This window comes from Chiloscyllium plagiosum, unplaced genomic scaffold (assembly GCF_037043375.1).
Source record: "Chiloscyllium plagiosum isolate Xiang-an unplaced genomic scaffold, Cpla_swu_hap1 HiC_scaffold_9, whole genome shotgun sequence".
Lineage (NCBI taxonomy): Eukaryota > Metazoa > Chordata > Chondrichthyes > Orectolobiformes > Hemiscylliidae > Chiloscyllium > Chiloscyllium plagiosum.
Window position 1 is genome coordinate 20,301,772 of NW_028270147.1, and position 22,036 is coordinate 20,323,807.

The 22,036-nt window shown below is 42.1% G+C and overlaps 1 protein-coding gene across 1 annotated transcript in view; it reads right to left on the reverse strand.

Moving 5' to 3' along the window:
- tgfbr3 (transforming growth factor, beta receptor III) overlaps nucleotides 1-4,983 on the reverse strand; it is a 182,639-nt gene extending 177,656 nt beyond the window's left edge. The window contains exon 1 of the mRNA XM_043698779.2: nucleotides 4,851-4,983. The gene's annotated coding sequence lies outside the window, so the exon portion shown is untranslated. The remainder of the gene's footprint in view (nucleotides 1-4,850) is intronic.
- Between the last annotated feature and the right edge of the window lie 17,053 nt (nucleotides 4,984-22,036).

The following is a 22,036-nucleotide window of genomic DNA, read 5'->3' on the forward strand; positions in this document are numbered from 1 at the left end:
GCTATTAATCTAACTGCTTAAATATTCAATTTGACGATTTTCTGAACTTCCATTCCTCCGTCAATTCCAGTTTGGTGTTATCGTCAAATTTGATGAATTGGCATTAAGCTTTTGAATTCATATCATGATTTAAATTAGAAAAATGTTGGCTCAACACAAACTTTGTCATCACACACATCACTCCCCTCTTACACCAACATAACTTCTGACAAATACCTGTTGTTTCCCACCATTTATCAATTTTCTAACATCTTGAATATTAGAGTTTTGAACTTAACTGATGGAATTCTATCCAGAAAACGATTAAATGCTTGTTGCAAATTCATGTGTATCACATAAATATAAGATCTACTTTAATTGCCTTTTCTTTGAAACCTAGAGTGTTGATTAGCCAGGATCGTCTACGTCTGAATCCGTGATAATTGATTAGAATCAGGGTAATCGATATTTACACTTAATAATTACACCTATTATTTTACACTGAATTAAAAAGGAATTATCTAGTCTTGAGCTTCCTACACAAGCCTATTTCTAATTTACTGAGCCTACCCAGTGACTCCCCCTTAAACGTTGTAAGAAGTTTATAAATGTACCATCTATTCCTAAGAAAATATCTGTTTTGAGTTATTTTTACTGACCTAAGACTTCCATCTCATTTCTCAAAAGTTGTTTCTGGGAAGGGTCTATTACCCTTAATTTCGATTGTGGATACTGGTACAAAGTAGTTCACAGTGGCTGCAACAGAAGGTCATGCATTCAAATTGCACATCAGAGATTTGAGCAAAGATTCAGGCTGATATCCCATGCAATATGAAGGAATACTGCATTGTCATCTTTGAGTTAGAAGTTTAAACTGGAGGATCCATCGCCGTCTCAAGTGGAACTGAAATAATCTATGATATTATTTTGAAGAATAGCAGGTGAACTCACCCAAATGTTCTGATTAATATTTTCACTCAGCTGAAGAAACAAAATTAATTGGAACAGATCATCTAGGAGTTCAATGGACACACAGATTGGCATGTTTCCTATATTAGATACACTTTTAAAGTTAAAGTACTTAAGCAATTTGAAAAGTTATGAGGGCAAGAAAAGAACTGAGTTATTGCAAGTTTGTCTTCTCTTATATGATATCTACTATCTTGTGTTCATTTTCTATGTCAACTCCATAGGAGTCTTTCATGGCTGTTGATTCCCATGTTCCTGCTGAAGTTCAGCAATACCATAGCATCTTGTCTCTCCAACACTGCGACTGGGATACAGTCCATCTTCCGCAGCTACAACACCACTCCCTACCTTTTTGTCCGCCACATCGATGACTGCATTGATGCCACCACATGCTCCCACATGGAGGTTGAACAGTTCATCGACTACACAAACATTGTCCACCCCGACCTCAGGTTCACCTGCACCATCTCTGACATCTCCCTCCCCATCTCCATTTCTGGCAACTGACTCAACTGCTACAAACCCACCAACTCCCACAGCTACCTAGGCCACACCTTCTCCCACCCTGCCTCCTGCAAAACATTATCCCTTACTCCAAATTCCTCTGCCTCATCTGCTCCACCATAGAACATCCCAGATGGCCTCCTTCTTCAAGGACCACAATTTGCCCTCCAATGTATTCAAAAATGCCCTCCAGAACATCACCTCCACTTTCTGCACCTCTGCCCTTGAACACCACCCCTCCAACAAAGACAGAACCCCACGGTCCCCGCCTTCCACCCCACCAACCTCCAGATAAAACACATCATCCTCTGCCATTTCAGCCACTTTCAAACAGCCCCTACCACTACAGATATACTAGCTTTCCACAACTATCTGCATTCCACAGAGACCATTCCCTCTGCAACTCCCTTGTTAGGTCCACGCTCCCCACCAACCCACTCTCCATGCCTGGCACCTTCCCCTACCACCACAAGAAGTACACAACCTGCACCAACAACACCCTCCCTTCACGTCTGTCCAAGGCCCAAAGGATCCTTCCACATCCAACAGAGATTTATCTGTACTTCCACACACATCATCTACTGTGTCTGTTGCTCTCAATGTGGTCTCCACTACATTGGGGAGACAGGATGACAACTTGTGGAACATTTCAGAGAACACCTCTGGGACACATGCACTAAACAACCATACCACCCTGTGACTGAACATTTCAATTCCCCCTCCCATTCCATCAAGGGCATATAAGTCCTTGGCCGCCTCCACCACCAAATTCTAGCCACCCGACGCTTGGAGGAAGAATCCCTCCTTGGGACCCTCCAACCACACAGGATCAATGTTGATTTTACCAGTTTCCTCATTTCCCTGCCCCACCTTATTCCACAAGTAACCCTCTAACTTGGCACTGCCCTTTTGAAATGTACTACCTGTCCATTTTTCTTCCCACCTATCCACACCACCCTCCTCTCTGATCTATCACCATCACCCACCCACCAATCTACCTATTGCATTCCCAGCTAGCTTCCCCCCAACCCCATTCCATTTATCTCTCAGCCTCCTTGCCCCCTCCCTCCCCATTCCTGATGAAAAGCTTATGCTCGAAACGTCAATTCTCCTGCTCCTCGGATGCTGCCTGACCAGCTGTGCTTCTCCAGCACCAGAGTTTGGGGTATCCAATCAAGGTGTCACTGCTTTTGAAATATAATGCTCCAGGAGGAAAAGAGTACAAGACTAATCTCTAAGCAGACTATGCTTGAATGATCAAAATATTAGGGAAACAGAGGAAAGTACTTTTTATAAACATTGAGCCCCATTCCCCCCATCTTTCCCACCAGGCCTCTTATTACTGGAAAGTGTTGATATATACCTTCATGGGATATGAGCCTCACTGGTTGGTCAATATTTATTGCACATCCCTAGTTGTCCTTGAGACAGTGGTCAGCTGCCTTCTTGAACTGCTGCAGCACAATAAAGCCAATGATTTGAATTCAAAATCTCGATGACAAGTTATAGATTCAGTTTTCTTATGTGGTCAGTGTAATGTTGATAACTCACCTGTATTCTTTGTAGGTTAGAGTGGTGGTGGAAAAGCACAGCAAGTCAAGCAGCATCCGAGGAGCAGGAAAATCAATGTTTCAGGCAGGAGCCCTTCACCACTCTAAGCTTGACTCTAATCTACAGCATCTGTGTTCCTCATTTTTGCCCTGTATTTTTTGAATCTTTACAAGGTGATTATGGAGGGCCCGTACAGTACAACCCATTTAGAATTGAGCTGTCTCCTTTACATTCTCATGTGTTCACAGGTAGGTACTGGTGTTCAACATTTGGTTAAGGGGAACACTAAATATTTTTTTCCAATTGAAACATAATCAACAAGGGATGGCACATTGGTTAGCACTGCAGCCTCACTGCACTAGAGACCTGGGTTCGATTCCAATCGCGGGCAACTGTGTGTGGAGTTTGCATATTCTCCCCGTGTCTGGGTGGGTTTCCTCCGGGTGCTGCGGTTCCCTCCCACAGTCCAAAGATGTGCAGATTACATGTGTCGACCATACTAAATTGCCCATTGTATCCAGGTTGGATGGGTTAGCCATGGGAAATGTAGGGATACATGGTGTGGGGTCTGGGTGGGATGCTCTTTGGAGGATCTGTGTGGACTTGATGGGCCAAATGGCCTGCTTCCAATTTATTGATGTAAAAATCCACTAGGATGAATGGTCAAAGTTTAAATGCAGATGTATATGTTTGATGTTTTAGTTGGAACGCATGATGCCCTCCCGTCTAATGACTGTGGAAATGAGCTTTAAGGAAGAAGCGTGTTCGGTGCAAGAACTAAAATAAATCTATAGTGACATAAAACATGCTTTGTTTTTGAAGAATTTACTATGTACCATAAACAGACAGTGACCAACGCAAATCTCCCCAAATGTTAAGAGGGCAAAGGAACTGACTCAATAGCTCATTGCGATCAGAACAATGTAGTAGTTCTGATGATAAACTGAAATCGCAAAATCACGTGGATTAAAATCAAGCTCAGAATAATCTTTAGTTGTTTTGTGTAAACGTTATATTTCCTGAATAACGGATGAATGCGATAGTGATCTGTCTACCTAAAACGTTCAGAATTCATCAAACGCCTCGCTGCGTTTTGGAATAAAAGCTCAGGTTGTTATTGACCTTTCGGGTTAATTAATAGTTGACTTTAAAAACTGCACAACTACAACCGGTTGTAACCTATTTAGTCTCGATTTTAGGAAACTCTCGCCAAATACTTTCAAATATGATCAAGAATTAAAACGAAAGTCGAAAATGAAATTCACATTAGCCACGAGGGGAAATATTTGTTCAACGTAGTGGTCTGGAAGTCTCAGCATTTTTGCAAGTTCGACACATTGGAAATTATTTGCATGTTTTCCCCAAGGCACGTTCACTTTCAGAAAAAGTAGTTTCGTCCTATTTTGCGTCCGCAAGAATTGTTGAACGTGTTTCAGAAACTAACCAAAAAAGTAACGCGCGCCTAGGCAGCCGCAATATTGGGACACAGAACAAAATACCCATTAAAGATAGTTGCAGAAAGAATCAATCGCATAGCGCATTGTTCTTTAAAAAAAACAAAATGTGTTGTCTGAAGTAATAGGAACCGTCATCTAAAATTAAATTTCGAACGATACAATTTTCCCAACTTGCTACTCAAGTGGTTGGGTTAAACAAAATTATAAACGTGGTTTGTGTTACATCTTCCTAAGTTATTAGTAACAGTATTAATGTCAATGTTAAATTGGAATATATAGAAAGTCAAAACCATAATGAAAACCAAAACATATAAACTCTTCATTATGATGTAAGAAACAAATGTCCCGACTTAACTGTCACTATTAGTATTTTTTTAAAGTATGAATTACCTATAAACAGTTGTGAAATCCAGGTTCCGATTGCGGCTTTTGAATCTATATTTATGTTTCACATTTTAGACAGCTCAGCTCTTTATAGAGAGCTGTGAGGGGAAAAACACACCCCACAATTGATGTCACTTCGTGGTTTGGACAAATCAATGCAATCAAACAACATCGCACCGAATTGTTAAGATACGCGGCTGTGGGTGGGGCGGGAGATATTTGAAAGAGCCTGTTGCATTGTACAAGTATTTGGCTGCCATCTGGTGGAAAACAAACTCAATTACTGCGCGGTCGCCATCCACTGGTGCGCACAGAAGGAAGTCGCTGTTTTAAGACCATCAGCCGAATTTTGTTTGTGTTCCTGATGAAGCTATGCGACAACTGGCGCGCAGAAAACCAATAGATTCAGAATTTAACTACAGGCTCTGTTGATTTTCTTCAGCACTTCTGTTTCTCATTTATAATTTATCCAAACTCACCTCCCCATTAGACAAATGCTAATCGCTTGAAGTGTACTTGCCTTTTAAAAGTTAAACCTCTAATATGTGATCAATTTCAATATTAAGAAGTATTATATTTCTTGTTTTATGGCACTATGTAACGACCATATTTGGAGAAAAGGGGATAATTATTGTTAAGCAGCCGTTAGTTAAAACGTAAAGATAGATATTACCGTTGTATAGTATTGTTAATTAACATTTTATTAAAATTCATAACCTAATTAATTGTGAAATTAATTGTGAAGTAATTCCACAACACTGAAAAGCATTAGGTTATGACATTCGTACAATGATAAAGGTTTTTCTTTACAACGATACTGTGCCTTTAATCTTGGGGTTTAAATTCATAGTTCTTTGAAAGTGGAGTCACAGGTACATAGAACATAGAACATAGAAGAATACAGCGCAGTACAGGCCCTTGGGCCCTCGATGTTGCGCCGATCCAAGCCCACCTAAACTACACTAACCCACTATCCTCCATATACCTATCCAATGCCCTCTTAAATGCCCATAAAGAGGGAGAGTCCACCACTGTTACTGGCAGGGCATTCCATGAACTAACGACTCGCTGAGTGAAGAACCTACCCCTAACATCAGTCCTATATCTACCCCCCCTTAATTTAAAGCTATGCCCCCTTGTAATACCCGACTCAATACGCGGGAAAAGGTTCATACTGTCGACCCTATCTAACCCCCTAATCATCTTGTACACCTCAATCAAGTCACCCCTAAACCTTCTTTTCTCTAGTGAAAACAGCCCCAAGTGCCTCAGTCTTTCCTCATACGATTTTCCTTCCATACCAGGCACCATCCTGGTAAACCTCCTCTGCACCCGTTCCAATGCCTCCACATCCTTCCTATAGTATGGCGACCAAAACTGCACACAATATTCCAGATGCGGCCGTACCAGAGTCTTATACAACTGCATCATGACCTCAGGACTCCGGAACTCAATTCCTCTACCAATAAAAGCCAGTACGCCATATGCCTTCCTCACCGCACTATTTACCTGGGTGGCAACTTTCAGAGATCTGTGTACATGGACACCAAGATCCCTCTGCTCATCCACACTACCAAGTATCCGACCATTAGCCCAGTACCCCATCTTTTTGTTATTCTTCCCAAAGTGAATCACCTCGCACTTAGCTACATTGAATTCCATCTGCCACCTTTCTGCCCAGCTCTGCAGCTTCTCTATATCCTGCTGTAACCTGCCACATGCTTCCTCACTGTCAACAACTCCTCCGACTTTCGTATCATCCGCAAACTTGCTCACCCAACCTTCTAACCCCTCTTCCAGGTCATTTATAAAAATGACAAACAGCAATGGTCCCAAAACAGATCCTTGCGGAACACCGCTAGTGACGGCACTCCATGAAGAAACTTTGCCATCAACTACTACCCTCTGTCTTCTTCCATCCAGCCAATTCCTAATCCAAACCTCCAACTCACCCTCAATGCCATATCTCCGTATTTTCTGCAGTAGCCTACCATGGGGAACCTTATCAAACGCCTTACTAAAATCCATATATACCACATCTACCGCTTTCCCCTCATCAACCTCCTTCGTCACCTTTTCAAAGAATTCAATAAGGTTTGTGAGGCACGACTTGCCCTTCACAAAACCATGCTGACTATCCTTGATCACATTATTCCTATCCAGATGTGCATAAATCCTATCCCTTACAATTCTCTCTAAGACTTTGCCCACAACAGAAGTGAGACTCACCGGCCTATAGTTACTAGGGCTATCCCTACTCCCCTTTTTGAACAAGGGAACCACATTTGCTATCCTCCAGTCTTCTGGGACTACTCCTGTAGACAAAGAGGACATAAAAATCAAGGCCAATGGCTCTGCAATCTCCTCCCTTGCTTCCCAGAGAATCCTAGGATAAATGCCATCAGGCCCAGGGGACTTATCTATTTTCACCTTTTCCAGGATTTCCAACACCTCTTCTCTACATACCTCAAAGCCATCCATTCTACTTATTTGTGACTCAGTATTCTCATCGACAACAATGCCCTGTTCCTGAGTAAATACTGAAGAAAAGTATTCATTCAGTGTCTCCCCAATCTCTTCCGCCTCCACACGCAACTTCCCCCTACTATCCTTGACTGGACCTATTCCTACCCTAGTCATTCTTTTATTCCTAACATACCTATAGAAAGCCTTAGGGTTTTCCCTAATCCTATCGACTAAGGACCTTTCATGTCCCCTCCTTGCTGCTTTTAGCTCTCTCTTCAGGTCCTTCCTGGCTACCCTATAACTCTCAATCGCCCCAATTGAACCTTCACGTCTCATCTTGAGATAGGCCGCCCTCTTCCATTTAACAAGGGATTCCAATTCCTTATTAAACCACGGCTCCCTCGCACGACCCTTTCCTTCCTGCCTGACAGGTACATAATTATCAAGGACACTCAATAGTTGCCCCTTGAACAAGTTCCACATATCATTTACAATCTTGCCTTGGAGTCTACTTTTCCAAGCCACACATCCTAAGTCATGCCTCACCGCATCATAATTTCCCTTACCCCAGCTATAATTCTTGCCCTGTAGTACACACTTCTCCCTCTCCATCACGAGTGTAAAAATCACCGAATTATGGTCACTATCCCCAAAGTGCTCACCTACCTCTAATTCTAACACCTGGCCTGGTTCGTTACCCAGAACCAAATCCAGTATGGCCTCACCTCTTGTTGGCCTGTCCACATATTGTGTCAGGAAACTCTCCTGCACACATTGAACAAACACTGACCCATCTAACGAACTTGAGCTATAGCTTTCCCAATCAATATCAGGAAAGTTAAAGTCCCCCATAACAACCACCCTATTACTGTCACTCATCTCCTGAATCACCTTCCCAATCCTTTCTTCAATGATTCTAGGACTATTAGGAGGCCTGTAAAAGACTCCTAACAGGGTGACCTCACCTTTCCTATTCCTAACCTCAGCCCAAACTACCTCAGATGGCAAGTCCTCATCCATTGTCCTTTCCACCGCTGTAATACTATCTTTGACAAGCAATGCCACACCTCCCCCTCTTTTACCCCCACCTCTGACCCTACTAAAACATTTAAATCCCGGAACCTGCAACAGCCAATCCTGTCCCTGTTCTAGCCATGTCTCCGTAATAGCCACAACATCGAAGTCCCAGGTACCAACCAACGCTGCAAGTTCACCTACCTTATTTCGTATACTTCTTGCATTGAAGTATACACACTTCAAGCCACTTCCCTGTTTACAGGCACCCTCCTTGGAAATTGATGCCATGTTCCTCACCTCCCTACACTCCAGGCCCTGCACCCTGAAGCTACAATCTGGGTTCCCATGCCCCTGCCGAGTTAGTTTAAACCCCCCCCAAGAGCACTAGCAAACCTCCCCCCAAGGATACTGGTTCCCCTCAGGTTCAGGTGTAGACCATCCTGTTTATAGAGGTCCCACCGTCCCCAGAAAGAACCCCAGTTATCCAAAAACTGGAACCCCTCCCTCCTGCACCATCCCTGAAGCCACGCATTTAATTGTTCTCTCTCCCTATTCCTCGAATCTCTATCACGTGGCACGGGTAACAAACCAGAGACAACAACTCTGTTTGTTCTAACTCCGAGCTTCCAACCTAGCTCCCTGAAAGCCTGTCTAACATCCTCAGCACTCCTCCTACCTATGTCGTTGGTGCCAATGTGGACCACGACTTCGGGTTGCTCCCCCTCCCCCTCCAGGACCCGGAAAACACGATCAGAGACATCACGTACCCTTGCACCTGGGAGGCAACATACCAAACGTGAGTCTCTCTCGTTCCCACAAAACCGCCTATCTGTGCCACGAACTATCGAGTCCCCAATTACTACTGCTCTGCTCTTCTTCACCCTTCCCTTCTGAGTAACGGGGACAGGCTCCGTGCCAGAGACCTGAGCCCCGTTACTTACCCCTGGTAAGTCATCCCCCCCACAAGTATCCAAAACGGTATACTTATTCTTGAGGGGAATGGCCGCAGGAGGTCCCTGCACTGGCTGCTTCCTCCCAGTCCCCCTCACTGTAACCCATCTATCTGCCATCTTTGGAGTTACTACTTCCCTATAACTCTGATCTATGACCCCCTCTGCCTCCCGAATGATCCGAAGTTCATCCAACTCCAGCTCCAGTTCCCTAACACGGTCTTGGAGGAGCTGGAGATGGGTGCACTTCCTGCAAGTGTAATCGGCAGGGACGTCGATGGCATCCCTCACCTCATACATGTTGCAGGAGGACAGGGTAATGAAGGCATTTGGTATGCTTGCCTTTATTGTTCAGAACATTGAGTGTAGGAGTTGAGAGGTCATGTTGCAGCTGTACAGAACATTGTTTAGACCACTTTTGGAATACTGCTTTCACTTCTGGTCTCCCTGCTGGAAGAAAGATGTTGTGAAACTTGAAAAGGTTCAGAAAAGATGTACAAGAGTGTTGCCAAGCTTGGAGGGTTTGAGCTATTGGGAGACGCTAAATAGGCTGGGGATGTTTTCACTGGAGCATCGGAGTGTGATGGGTGACCTTATAGAGGTTTATAATATCATCAGGGGCATGGATAGGGTGATTAGACAAGGTGTTTTTCCCAGTCAAAAAAGTGTGGTGCTGGAAAAGCACAGCAGGTCAGGCAGCATCAGCGGAACAGGAGAGTCGATGTTTTGGACATAAGCCCTTCATCACCTCTGATGAAGTACTTATGACCAAAACGTCGACTCTCCTGCTCCTTGGATGCCATCTAACCTGCTGAGATTTTCCAGCGCCACACTTTTTGACTCTGATCTGCAGTCTTCACTTTCTTCTCAAGATGTTTTTCCCAGGTGAAGGGAGTCCAAAACTAGAGGGCATAAGTTTAAGGTGAGAGGGGAAAAGATTGCATGGATAGGATAAATAGACAAAGTCTTTTCCCTGGGATCGGGGAGTCCAGAACTAGAGGGCATAGGATTAGGGTGAGAGGGGAAAGATATAAAAGAGACCTAAGGGGCAACTTTTTCACGCAGAGGGTGGTAAGTGTATGGAATGAGCTGCCAGAGGAAGTGGTGGAGACTGGTACAATTGCAACAATTAAGAGGCATTTGGATGGGTATATGAATAGGAAGGGTTTGGAGGGATATGGGCCTGGTGCTGGCAGGTGGGATTAGTTTGGGTTTGGGATACCTGGTCGGCATGGACGGGTTGGACCGAAGGGTCTGTTTCCATGTTGTACATCTCTATGACTCTATTTAAAAGGGACTGAAGGGGCAACGTATTCATGCAGAGGGCGGTGCCCATGTGGAATGAACTGCAAGAGGAGGTGGTAGAGGCTGGTACAATTACAATATTTAAAAGGCATCTGGATGGGTATATAAAAGGAAGGGTTTAGAGGGATATTGGCCAAATGCTGGCAAATGGGACTAGGTAATTTAGGATATCTGGTCAGCATGGACAAGTTGGACCAAAGCATCTGTTTCCATATTCTACATCCCTATGACTCTATCTCAATCAGTCAATCATGTTTGATGGAGACCTGGTTTATTTTAAGATAAGGGAAAAGTGAAAGCAACAATATTTCAATTTTTGAATGCATGAGGAATAGAATGATGCATGTATTTGGTACTGAAATCATTTTTCATCGTTCTGACGCCGTACAAGTACTCACAGAGGAAGATTTGATAAAGTCACTGTACTGTGAAACAGTATACTTCCTCTTAAACTAAAAACCTTGCAATTATATACTATGTCATCTTTAATGTTAGAGAGAAGTAAAGATAAAAATATTGCACAAGCAAATGTTTGCTCAGGTAAGTAAGTTTTAAAGAGGGTGGGGACGTAAAGCATAGTGTGGCTTCCAATCGTGAAATGATCTGGAGAGTACAAAGCCTGAGCAACAGAACACATCACACTATTTTTCCTTCATGAAATGTTAGCATTCCTCGCTAGGCCAGCATTTATTCCTCATTCCTAATTGCCATTGAGAACTGGTGATAAGCTGCCTTCTTGAAGTCTGCAGATCTTCATGGAAGTAGGTAAACCCACAGTGGTAAGGAAGGAGTTCCAAAATTTTAACCCAGCCACAGGGAAGGAATGGCGATATGGTTCAAGGTCAGAATTGAGTGTGGTTTAGATGGAAACTTGAAGAGGTAAAGGAAACTGTCAGCAATGAAGCAACACTTGCTTAGCAATAACGAGCTCACTGATGCTCTGTTTAGGTTCCATCAGGGCCATTCAGCTCCTGGCCACATTACTCCATTAGTTCAAATGGACAAAATAGCTGAATTCCAGAGGTGATGTGATAATGACTACCCTTTATAAATGGGAATCGGGGTGAGATGGAGAAACTCTCCATTGGTTGGAGTTATACCTAGCACATAGGAAGATGGTCATGATTGTTAGGGGTCTTTCATCTCAGCTCCAGGACATCTCTGTAGGAGTTCCTCAGAGTAGTGTCTTGGGCCCAACCACCTTAGCTACTTTATCAGTGATCTTCCCTCCATCATAACATCAGAAAGGGAATGTTTGCTAATGATTGCACAATGTTTAGCAGAATTAAGGAGCATCCCAAGGCCTTTTATTCATATATAAGAAGCAAGAGGGTAACTATAGAAAGGGTTGGTCCACTAAAGGATAAGGAAGGAAGATTGTGTCGAACCTGACAAAATGGGTGAGATTCTGAATGATTACTTTGCATCAGTGTTCACTGAGGAGAGGGAAATGATGAATGTTGAGATTAGAGATAGAAGTTTGTTTACTCTGGATCACGTTGACATAAGGAGGGAGGATGTGTTGAGTAAGCTAAAGGATATTAAGGTGGACAAATCCCTAGGGCCAGATGGGATCTATCCCAGGTTGCTGAGGGAGGTGAGAGAGGAAATAGCTGAGGCCCTGACAGATATTTTTGTAGCATCCTTAAATACAGGTGAAGTGCGGGAGGACTGGAGAGTTGCTAATGTTGTCCCCCTGTTCAAGAAGGGTAGTAGGAATATTCCAGGTAATTACAGACCTGTGAGCCTGATATCAGTGGTGGGAAAGTTGCTGGAGAAGGTACTGAGGGATAAAATCTATTTATATTTGGAAGAGAATGGGCTTATCAGTGATAGGCAACATGGTTTTGTGCAGGGGAGATCGTGCCTTACCAACTTAATAGAGTTCTTTGAGGAAGTGACCAAGTTGGTAGATGAAGGATGGGCTATAGACTTTAGTAAAGTATTTGATAAGATTCCCAATGGTAAACTAATGAAGAAAGTGAAGTCACATGGTGTGCAGGGTGTTCTAGCTAGGTGGATAAAGAACTGGTTGAGCAACAGGAGACAGAGAGTAGTAGTTGAAGGGAGTTTCTCAAAGTGGAGCAAGGTGACCAGTGGTGTTCCATAGGCATCAGTGCTGGGGCCACTGCTGTTTGTGATATACATACATAAATGATCTGGAAGAGGGCATTGGTGGTCTGATCAGTAAGTTTGCAGATGACATGAAGATTGGTGGAGTAGCAGAAAGCATAGGGGACTGTCAAAGAATAGAGGAGAATATAGATAGACTGGAGAGTTGGGCAGATAAGTGGCAGATGGAGTTCAATCCAGGTAACTGTGAAGTGATGCATTTTGGAAGGTCTAATTCTAGAGAGAATTTACTGTAAATGGAAGAACCTTGGGAAAAGTTGATGAGCAGAGAGATCTGGGAGTTCAGGTCCATTGTACCCTGAAGGTGGCTGCACAGGTGGATAGAGTGGTCAAGAAGGCATATGGTATGCTTGCTTTCATCGAATGGGGTATTGAGTAAAAGAGCAGGCAGGTCATGTTAAAATTGTACAAGACTTTGGTTCGCTGCATTTAGAACATTGTGTACAGTTCTGGTCGTCACATTACCAAAAGGATGTGGACGCTTTGGAGAGGGTGCAGAGACAGTTTAAGAGGATGTTGCCTGGTATTAAAGGTGCTAGCTATGAAGACAGGTTGAGTAGGTTAGGTTTATTTTCATTAAAAAAAAAGGAAATTGAGGGGTTTTACAAAATCATGAAGGGTATAGATAGGGTGGATAGAGATCAGATTTTTCCCAGGGTGAAGGATTTAATAACGAGAGGTCACGCATTCAAGGTGAAAGGAGAAAAGTTTAAGGGGGATACACATGGAAAGTACTTTACACAGAGGATGGTAGGTACCTGGAACACCTGGAATTTGGCGATAGGTTTCGACAGTGGATTTGGATTGGCACAGGCTTGGAGGGCCGAAGGGCCTGTTCATGGGCTGTAAGTTTTCTTTGTTCTTCTTTGTTCTATTTGCCACTTCTCAGATATCAAGCAGGCCATATTCAAATGGAGCAAGATCTGGACAATATCCAGGCTTGGACTGACAAGTGGCAAGTAACATTCACATCACACAAATGTCAGGCAATATCCAACTCCAACAAGAGAACTCTAACCAACACTCCTCAACATTCAATAGTATTACCATAACTGAATCTCCCATTATCAACATCCTGGGGGTGATGTTTGACTGAAAACTGAATTGGACCAGCCATTTAAGTACTTTAAGCTACACAAATAGGTCAGAGGCTAGGAATCCTGCAGTGAGTAACTCATGTCCTGATTCACAAACCCTGTTACTCTCCACTTGCCAGAATGAGTGCAAGAAGCTTGACACCATCTGGGAAAAAGCAGCCCACTTGATTGGCATGACATCCACGAACATTTACTCCCTTCAATACTGAAGCAGCAGCAGCAGCATGTACCATTGAAAACATTCACTGTAGAAATTTACCAAAGTTCCTTAGCAACTTCCAAACTGACAACCTCTTCCATCCAGAAGGACAAGGGTAGCAAATACTTGGAAACACCATTGCCTGCAGGTTCTCCTCCAAGCCATTTACTAGAATGACTTGAATATATATCACTGTTCTTTTAGTATCGTTGGATCAAAATCCTGAAACCGTCTCCCTAACAGCTTTGTGGGTCTACCTACACAAAATGGACTGCAGCAGTTAAGAAGGCAGCTCATCACTAGCCAGCAACACACACATACCATGAATTAATTTTAAGAACAGGAATCATAAAGGTTATGTAAATAGGTGGTGGCAATGCAACAAAAAGGATTTAAATAAAGATTAAAATTTAAAATCAGATGTGTAGGGAACAGGGTAAATCAGCAAGTACAGGAGTGATGGATGAGTTGGACAGAAATGGACAACTGTTTTTAATGAGACAATGTTCACACAAGGTGAAGAATAGAAGGCTATCACGAAAGCCTTGGAATAGTTAAATTTAAAGGTAATAAAGTCTTGGATCAGCTCAATAGCAGTTAGGGTCAGGAAAAGTCAAGTATGGAATTAAAAGTATTTGTGATACAGTAGAATAGGATGAGAAACTCATCCTGGAATAAAATAGGACATTATGGTTCCAAGTAATCTGAGCCAACCTAAGTCATAGGAACATAAAAGCAGAGTAGATTATTCAGCCTCAAATTACATTAATTAGGTCATAGAATCATTGGAGTAAAGAAGGCCTTGAGCCCAACCTGTTTGCAGCAGCTCACTAAAAGAGCAAATCACTTAGCACCTTTCCCCCTCCTTTTTATAGTTTATTCTTCATTCCTCAATAGCAATCTAGTTCCCTTTTGAATGTTTTGATTGAAACTTCCTTCATCACACTGTCATGCACTGCTTTCCAGATCCAAACCACACACTGTATGAAAATGTTTTTATTAATATCACCCTTGTTTCTCTTTATGTACTTTAAATCTGTGTTCTTTAGTTCTCAATCCTTTCACAACTTGAAGCAGTTCCTCCCTATCTAATCCAAACCCTTAATGATTTTGCTGACCTCCATCAAATCTGGTGTCAGTTTTCTCTTCTGTAAGGAAACGGCCCTATCTCTCCGAACTACTTTTGTAACTGAAGTTCCTCATCCCTGGAACTATTTTAGTGAATCTTTTCTCCACTTGCTCCCATGCTTTCACATCTTTCCTAATATGTAGCAACCAAAACTGGACATAACACTCCAAATGAGGCCAAAATAACAGTTCTTCTCAAAGTACAACAAATCCTCCTTGCTCTTGTACTCTATGCCCCTATTATTAAATCCTAAATACCATTTGTTTTATTAATTGGTCTCAACCTGTCCTGCCACCTTCAATGTCCTTCATATATAGTCTCAAATGCCTCTGCTCCTGCAACCCCTTTTGAGTTCCCTTTTCTGTTTTATATGGTCTCTGCTTCAGCTATAAAAATATATCACATCATGCGAATGTCATATCAGCCTTTATTCTAAGTAGATTGAGTGATAGGCAACATGATTTTGTGCAAGAACAAAGAGGTCTTGTTACAATTTTATAAGTTTTTGGTGAGACCATAGAATATTGTGTGCACTTCTGATCTCCATAGTTAAAAGATTTGCTTGCATTGGAGATGGTACAATGAAGGTTCATGAGATTGATCACTGAGTTGGGGGATATTTGTCCTATGATAAGAGATTGATGTGACAAGTATAAAAGAATACTGGGCCTATATTCTCTGGAGTTTAGAAGAATAAACATCAATTTCATTGAAATGTTCAAATCTCTAAAGGGGACAGTAGAATAGACAATGAGTGATTAGATTTCCTGACCAGTGAAAACAAAGTGCATGCATTCTCAGGAAAAGGGGCCAATCTTTTCAGACTGAGATGAGCGTAAATTACTTTACTCTAAAAGGTGAATTTTTGGAATTTTTTACCCCAAAGGATTGTGGAGTCTTTACTGTTGAATACATTTAACACTGATATAGACAGACCTTTAGTTAATTACAATAATATGGGGCAGGGATGGGGTGGGGGTATTGTCTTATGAAGAAAGGTTGGACAGGCTAGGCTTGCTTCTGCTGGTGTTTAGAAGAATGAGAAGTGACTTAATTGAAACAGAAAATTCCGAGCGGTCTTGACAGGACAGATGTTGAGATGTTTTCTCTTACTATGATCATATTAAATGATGGACAAGGCTTGGCATGTCATATGTTCTACTCTGCTCCCCTTGTGATATTGATTCAAATTCCTCTGCATTGAGCTTCATCTGCCATTTGACTTCTCACTCCATCAAACTGTTTTGAACTTCTATGCTGTCCACCTTACAGTTCTAAAAGCTTCCAAGTTACTACCTGCAAATGTTGAAATTGTGCCCTGCACATCAAGATCTAAGCCATTAATATCAGGAAGAGCAAAGATCCAAAAAAATGACCCCCGAGGAACTTACTATCTTGCTCCATAATGGAAATATTTACTACTCTTCCTGTAACTGATCTGTACCGCAATTTCATTTACTCAACTTCAATTTCAGTCTTAAAAGTTTCAACTTAGCTATAATTCACAGCCTTTTGAATGACAGTTCCAAATTTAACCTACTCTTTATGTGAAAAAGTGTTTCCTCATTTTATTTCTAAATGGACTAGCTCTAAGTTTAAAATTATAACCTTTTGTTCTGTATTTCCTCCATGAGAGGAAATACCTATCCAATCTATTTATTATTTTAAATACCTCAATTACATCACCCCTCAACTATTGAAACATAAGGGAAAACAACCAAAGTTATATAATCTGTCTTCATTGTTTAACCTTTTAAGCCCTAGTTTAATTCAGAAGAATCTGAATGTTTAAGATCAATATATCTTTCTTTAGGTTTGGCATCCAAATTTAGCTGAACACTCAAGATGGACAGAGTTATTAGATAGGGAGAAAGGATGGATTTGATACAATAAGCTCATAGAAGAGATATATGGTAGATGTGAGATTTATTAATAATATTGAAGGATACCATCACGGTCTATAATAAATCTGCCCATAGCAAGATATTTCAATGAAATACACACCATGGATTTAAAGGTATGAGATAAAGATAAAAACATTTTATTTTTACATTTTGTAGATTCTGCAATCAGAGTTTGTCAGTCAACAATAATACATAGTAAACATAAGAAAATAATTGCAGATAAAGGTATTAGCTAAGTGCATAGGGACCAAACTTGGACCACTAGTGAAAGTTTTCATTGATAATGGAAGGGAATTTCTACCAGCGGATTCAGAGAATGGATAAACACCATTTTGTATTAGTAATCTTACTTGGAAAATGTTAACTCCATTGCTATTAAGTAAAGTAGGACTTCACATAAAGAAGCAGCATCATCCGAGAAGTGTAACTGGACAACTGAATTGGCAGGATACCCCCCAAAAAATTGCCAGTTTTAACCTATTAGAGTTGAATGTAACTAGAAAAAATCCAAGGTGGAGGATATTATTCAGACAAACAACACATTGAAAGAATTGAAACTGGAACATTTTGTTTTCAAAGCTTCCATCATGAGGGGATATCATGAATATGTTTTTAGTGATGTTTCTAATGCAAATCTGTGTGATGACTTCTCAAATGGCGGAAGGTTTATAATTTTTCTTGCAGAAAAGGGAGTAGATTTCCCTTTTAACTTGGGAAGATAAAAAGATCTGAAAAGTAAGAAGTATCTTTGTGAAGATTTTCACTCTTGAGGCATAGAAATTGCCTTTTCTTTCATGAAAATATTGGAAGAAATACTAAAAAGGTATTCAGTAACAATGCTCATTGAGTGCTCATCAAAATAAGAAATGTGTGAATCAGAAAGGACTGAGGATTGATATTGCAGTCTTAAAACAGATGCTGGAAAATGGAGGGATCTCCAAATCCAAATGAATGGATCACAGTAGTCAGTTATCTCATCATGCTTTCTTAGTAAAATAAAGTTCTAATAAACTGTCTGACATAACCAAAAAAGGACACTTGGAACTTTAATCAAGAATTTAGTATGTTGCTAAGAATATAATGGATAATTAGTGGATGTTTATTTGGCTGTAATTTTCACAGCACACTAACATTCTAATCCAAACTAATACACACATCAGCCCCTCACCTCACCAGCACACATTCTTCAACTAACACACAAAGACTGTCAGAAGATCTTTCCTCTTTTAGCACCTTGCCTATCTTTTATCTCTGGGATATTTATCATGTCCTCCACTGTGAAGACCAGTGCAAAATATTGGTTTAATTGATCTGCCATTTTCCTATTCCTCATTATCAGTTCCCTAGTTGCACCCTCCAAGGATTTACTTTACATACTTTTTAAAAAAAAATCACAACATCAAGATATAGTCCAATAGGTTTATTTGGAAGTACAAGCTTTACGAGCACTGCTTCTTCATCGCTATAACCTGGTGATGCATGACTTTTAACTTGACCCACCCCAGTCCAGATCCAGAAATAGGTAACAATACTGACACTTGGTTTCAAGCAGGAAAATCCCAAATTTTGGAATTTTAATCTGTTCTCTCTTTCATTGTTTGTTGAGTCATTTTCAAATTCTTTTTGGCTAACTCCTCATCCTTTAGTTAGGTTTTCCTTGAAATTTGACACATACGATGGACACATAGTTCCTGAGCTTTGGCTTATACATTTTTCTTCAATTAATTTAGGGGTACTTTCATCTCATGTTCAGACATCAGTTCAAAATTATTGATTCCCATGGAGTCATTAAGGATATTTCTAATAGAAAACAATAACAAAGGAATTTCTTTATCTTAATCATTTGAACAGTCTTGACAATAAGTTCTTGTCATGGTCTTCAAAGTTTGATGGCATTTTTCTAATGTATCTTTGGATTGAGGATGGTAAATTGAAAACGTAAACAATCAATGATTTTATTCAATATTTGCATTATAAAATTTAAAGCTTAGTCTAACTGTATTTGTTTGAGTAAAGAGGAACCTCGATTATCCGAATACCAATTATCCGAAAATCGGATTATTTGAAGGAGATCTCAAGGTCCCGATAGAAACATTACATCAGACGTGTGTCCAACACTGATCGCGTCTTTTGTTTACAGTGATTAAAAGTGCTGCCGAGAACAGTCCTGGACTGATGGGAGCGCAGGCACCGTCTCTAAATGACTGACCTCCCAGCCCCTCTCTCTCTTCCCACACTTTTCCTGGAGTTCTAAACAGGCGTGTATCCTAAACTCCACTTCCAAGGGTAATCTCTCCAACATTGTCCTATACAGGGCAAAGGTGGAACCTGTCAAAAAGGGGTGTGTGTGTGCGCGCACGCTATTTGGAGACTCACCCCACAAAAGGAAGTAGCAGCAGCAGTAATCTTGTTGTTTGTGTTCAGTCCGGCTGCCCCGGAGAAGGGACAGGGTGGAAGTGAGGATGGGGGGGGAGGGGTGGTGTTGGGCAGAGGGTGGTGTTGGGGGCAGATGGGTGGGGTGGGGTGGGGCAGGGGGTGGTGTTGGAGGTGGGGGGCGCGGGTGTGGGCAGTGTTGGGGGTGGATAGGGGTTGCGGGTGGGGGTGGTGTTGGACGGTGTTTGGGGGGGGAGGCAGAGATAAAGACTGCTGGAGATAAAGACTGAGGTTGTGTAATTATGATGAAATATGGGGAGTATATCATAGGCTCGTTAGTGGGGGCACTTCTTGAGCTCATTAGCTTCTCTGTAATTCCGCAACAAGGCGATAGCTGCACTGTGCTTATCCTTATCTTGAATTATTGTAAAGTGTGGAATGTAAGCAAAGTTGTTTGTATCATTGTATAAGTATAGGCTGACTGTACAGCTTGAGAGAGTGCTGTGGGATACTAGAGATTGTGTGGCAGACTCTCTGTGAATTCATGAAAAATAAAGTTTCTTGAAATAAGACTCGAAATCTCAGACTAAGTAATTTCTTCGACAGGCTCTGGGTAGTCAGGCAGAATCTCAATTAATGCGGGATCCAAAAAAAATGTAAAGGAGGAAATAGTGGAAATAGTGTGCGGCACAGTCCTAGCTGGAGGAGGTACCTGGGCCTACCGTTCCCCTCACAGCATGGGGGTGGTGTCTGATGTCTCAGGCAGTGACTCCAGCTGAGCCAAGATTACCAAAAGGTTGAGGCAAGATCGCGGAGAAGATTAAATTTACCAGGGCAGTGAGAGGGACTAAGAAGCGATGGCTACCCAATTGTAATAGGCTCGAGACTTCGAGATATTGTGGACAGAAGAGAAACACTTTAGAGTTCTTATAGCAGTTTAGTGCATGCAGGGGCAGATAAGTGTTGTTTTCTCTTTTCCTTTCTTGGCAGGTGATGTTTCTTTATAGATTACAGAAACGGGAAACCAAGCCAGTAGTCAGTGCTTCTCCACAGATGCAACTGTGAGGCACCTAGAAGACAGCCCAAAGGTGGCAAAGCGAACAAAACAAAGACATTGTAAGGTGACAAAATCACTGCAACAGGTAGGAGACCCTATCGTTCCACCGGGATCATTGTCACTCATGGTACTCCATGAAACATCAGATTCCGGAGATGTCATTCTTTTTTGTAGTGATCTTTATGGGTGGTCCCAGGGCCGTTGGCCCTATGGACGCTTTTTTGACTTAAGTAAAATTAAGGAATGGCAAGAAATTATTCAGAAAGGAGGTGGGGATCCCACTTCGGACAAATTTTAAATGATGCATTGTTTCACTAAATGGTTAGAGGTTGCTAAGTGTGATCAACCTCCCAACTCTAACCCAAAGAAAGATGCTGGTGCACAGAAGGAGGCAGCCTCCAGTGCCTCAATGGGGCTGTATCCCTAGCTTGAATCTCAGGAGTTACAGAGAACATTCCCCTGGCCTCTTCAACCTCCACATTACCAGGGGAGGAAAAATGAGTGGCAGTTTATTCAGGATTTGTGTGCCATAAATCAGATTGTTATCCCCATGACACCAGTCGTTCCTGATATCAATGTCATCTTTTCCTTGCTACACCCAATTTCAGCTTGTTACACTGTCATAGACTTCTGCTCAGCATTTGTTTTTCCATTCCACTGCATGAAGATAGCCAAGATCTCTTTGCCTTCACCTATGGGAGCCAACAATTCATCTGGACTCATCTTCCTCAGGGCTATACTGAAAGCCGGCAGTGTATTCTGCAGCAATGCAAAGGGATCTGTCTCAGCTGTCTCTCTGCCTTGTGGCAGCACTGAATTGCAATATGCTGATGACCTCCACGTCACCTCATCACCACCTTGACTGTCAGTTAGCCTCTTGTGGATACAATGTTTCTGCTACCAAGCTAAATTATATCAGACCTCAGTTAAGAGTCACCCTCGTTCTATTGATCGGAACCCTGAGTGGCTGTGAGTGTTTGAGGAACTTTGTACTACTCTGACACAGACCCCAGCCTTGGGCTTATCCAATTATCGTAAGCCTTTCATCCTCTGTTAACGAATGAGAGGGTTTCGCCAGCGGAGTCCTTGTCCAAAACCATGGCAGTCTGAAGCACCCAGTGGCCTATTACTCCTCTAGTTACCTCTGGTGGTTTGTGGCTTGCCAGCCTGCCTCTGTGCTGTTGCTACCACCGCTACCATGCTGGAAAAGGCAAACCCCATTGTTCTGGATCGCCATTGAACTGTTATGGCCCCTCATGTTGTTTTGCTCCTTCTCAATTCAGCTGCTACTCAGCATTTCACAGTAGCCCAGAGGACTGGATTTGTGGTTATGCTGTTATCCAAGCTGAATCTATCATTCCGCCATGACCCTTTAGCGAATCCTGCTACTCTCTTTCCTACTTCATCTGGCTTGGAATCCTACCACCAGGTGGTCGACTCTGACTTAGAGTCATAGAGATGTACAGCACAGAAACAGACCCTTCGGTCTAACTCGTCCATGCCAACCAGATATCCCAACCCAATCTAGTCCCACCTGCTAGCATCCGGCCCATATCCCTCCA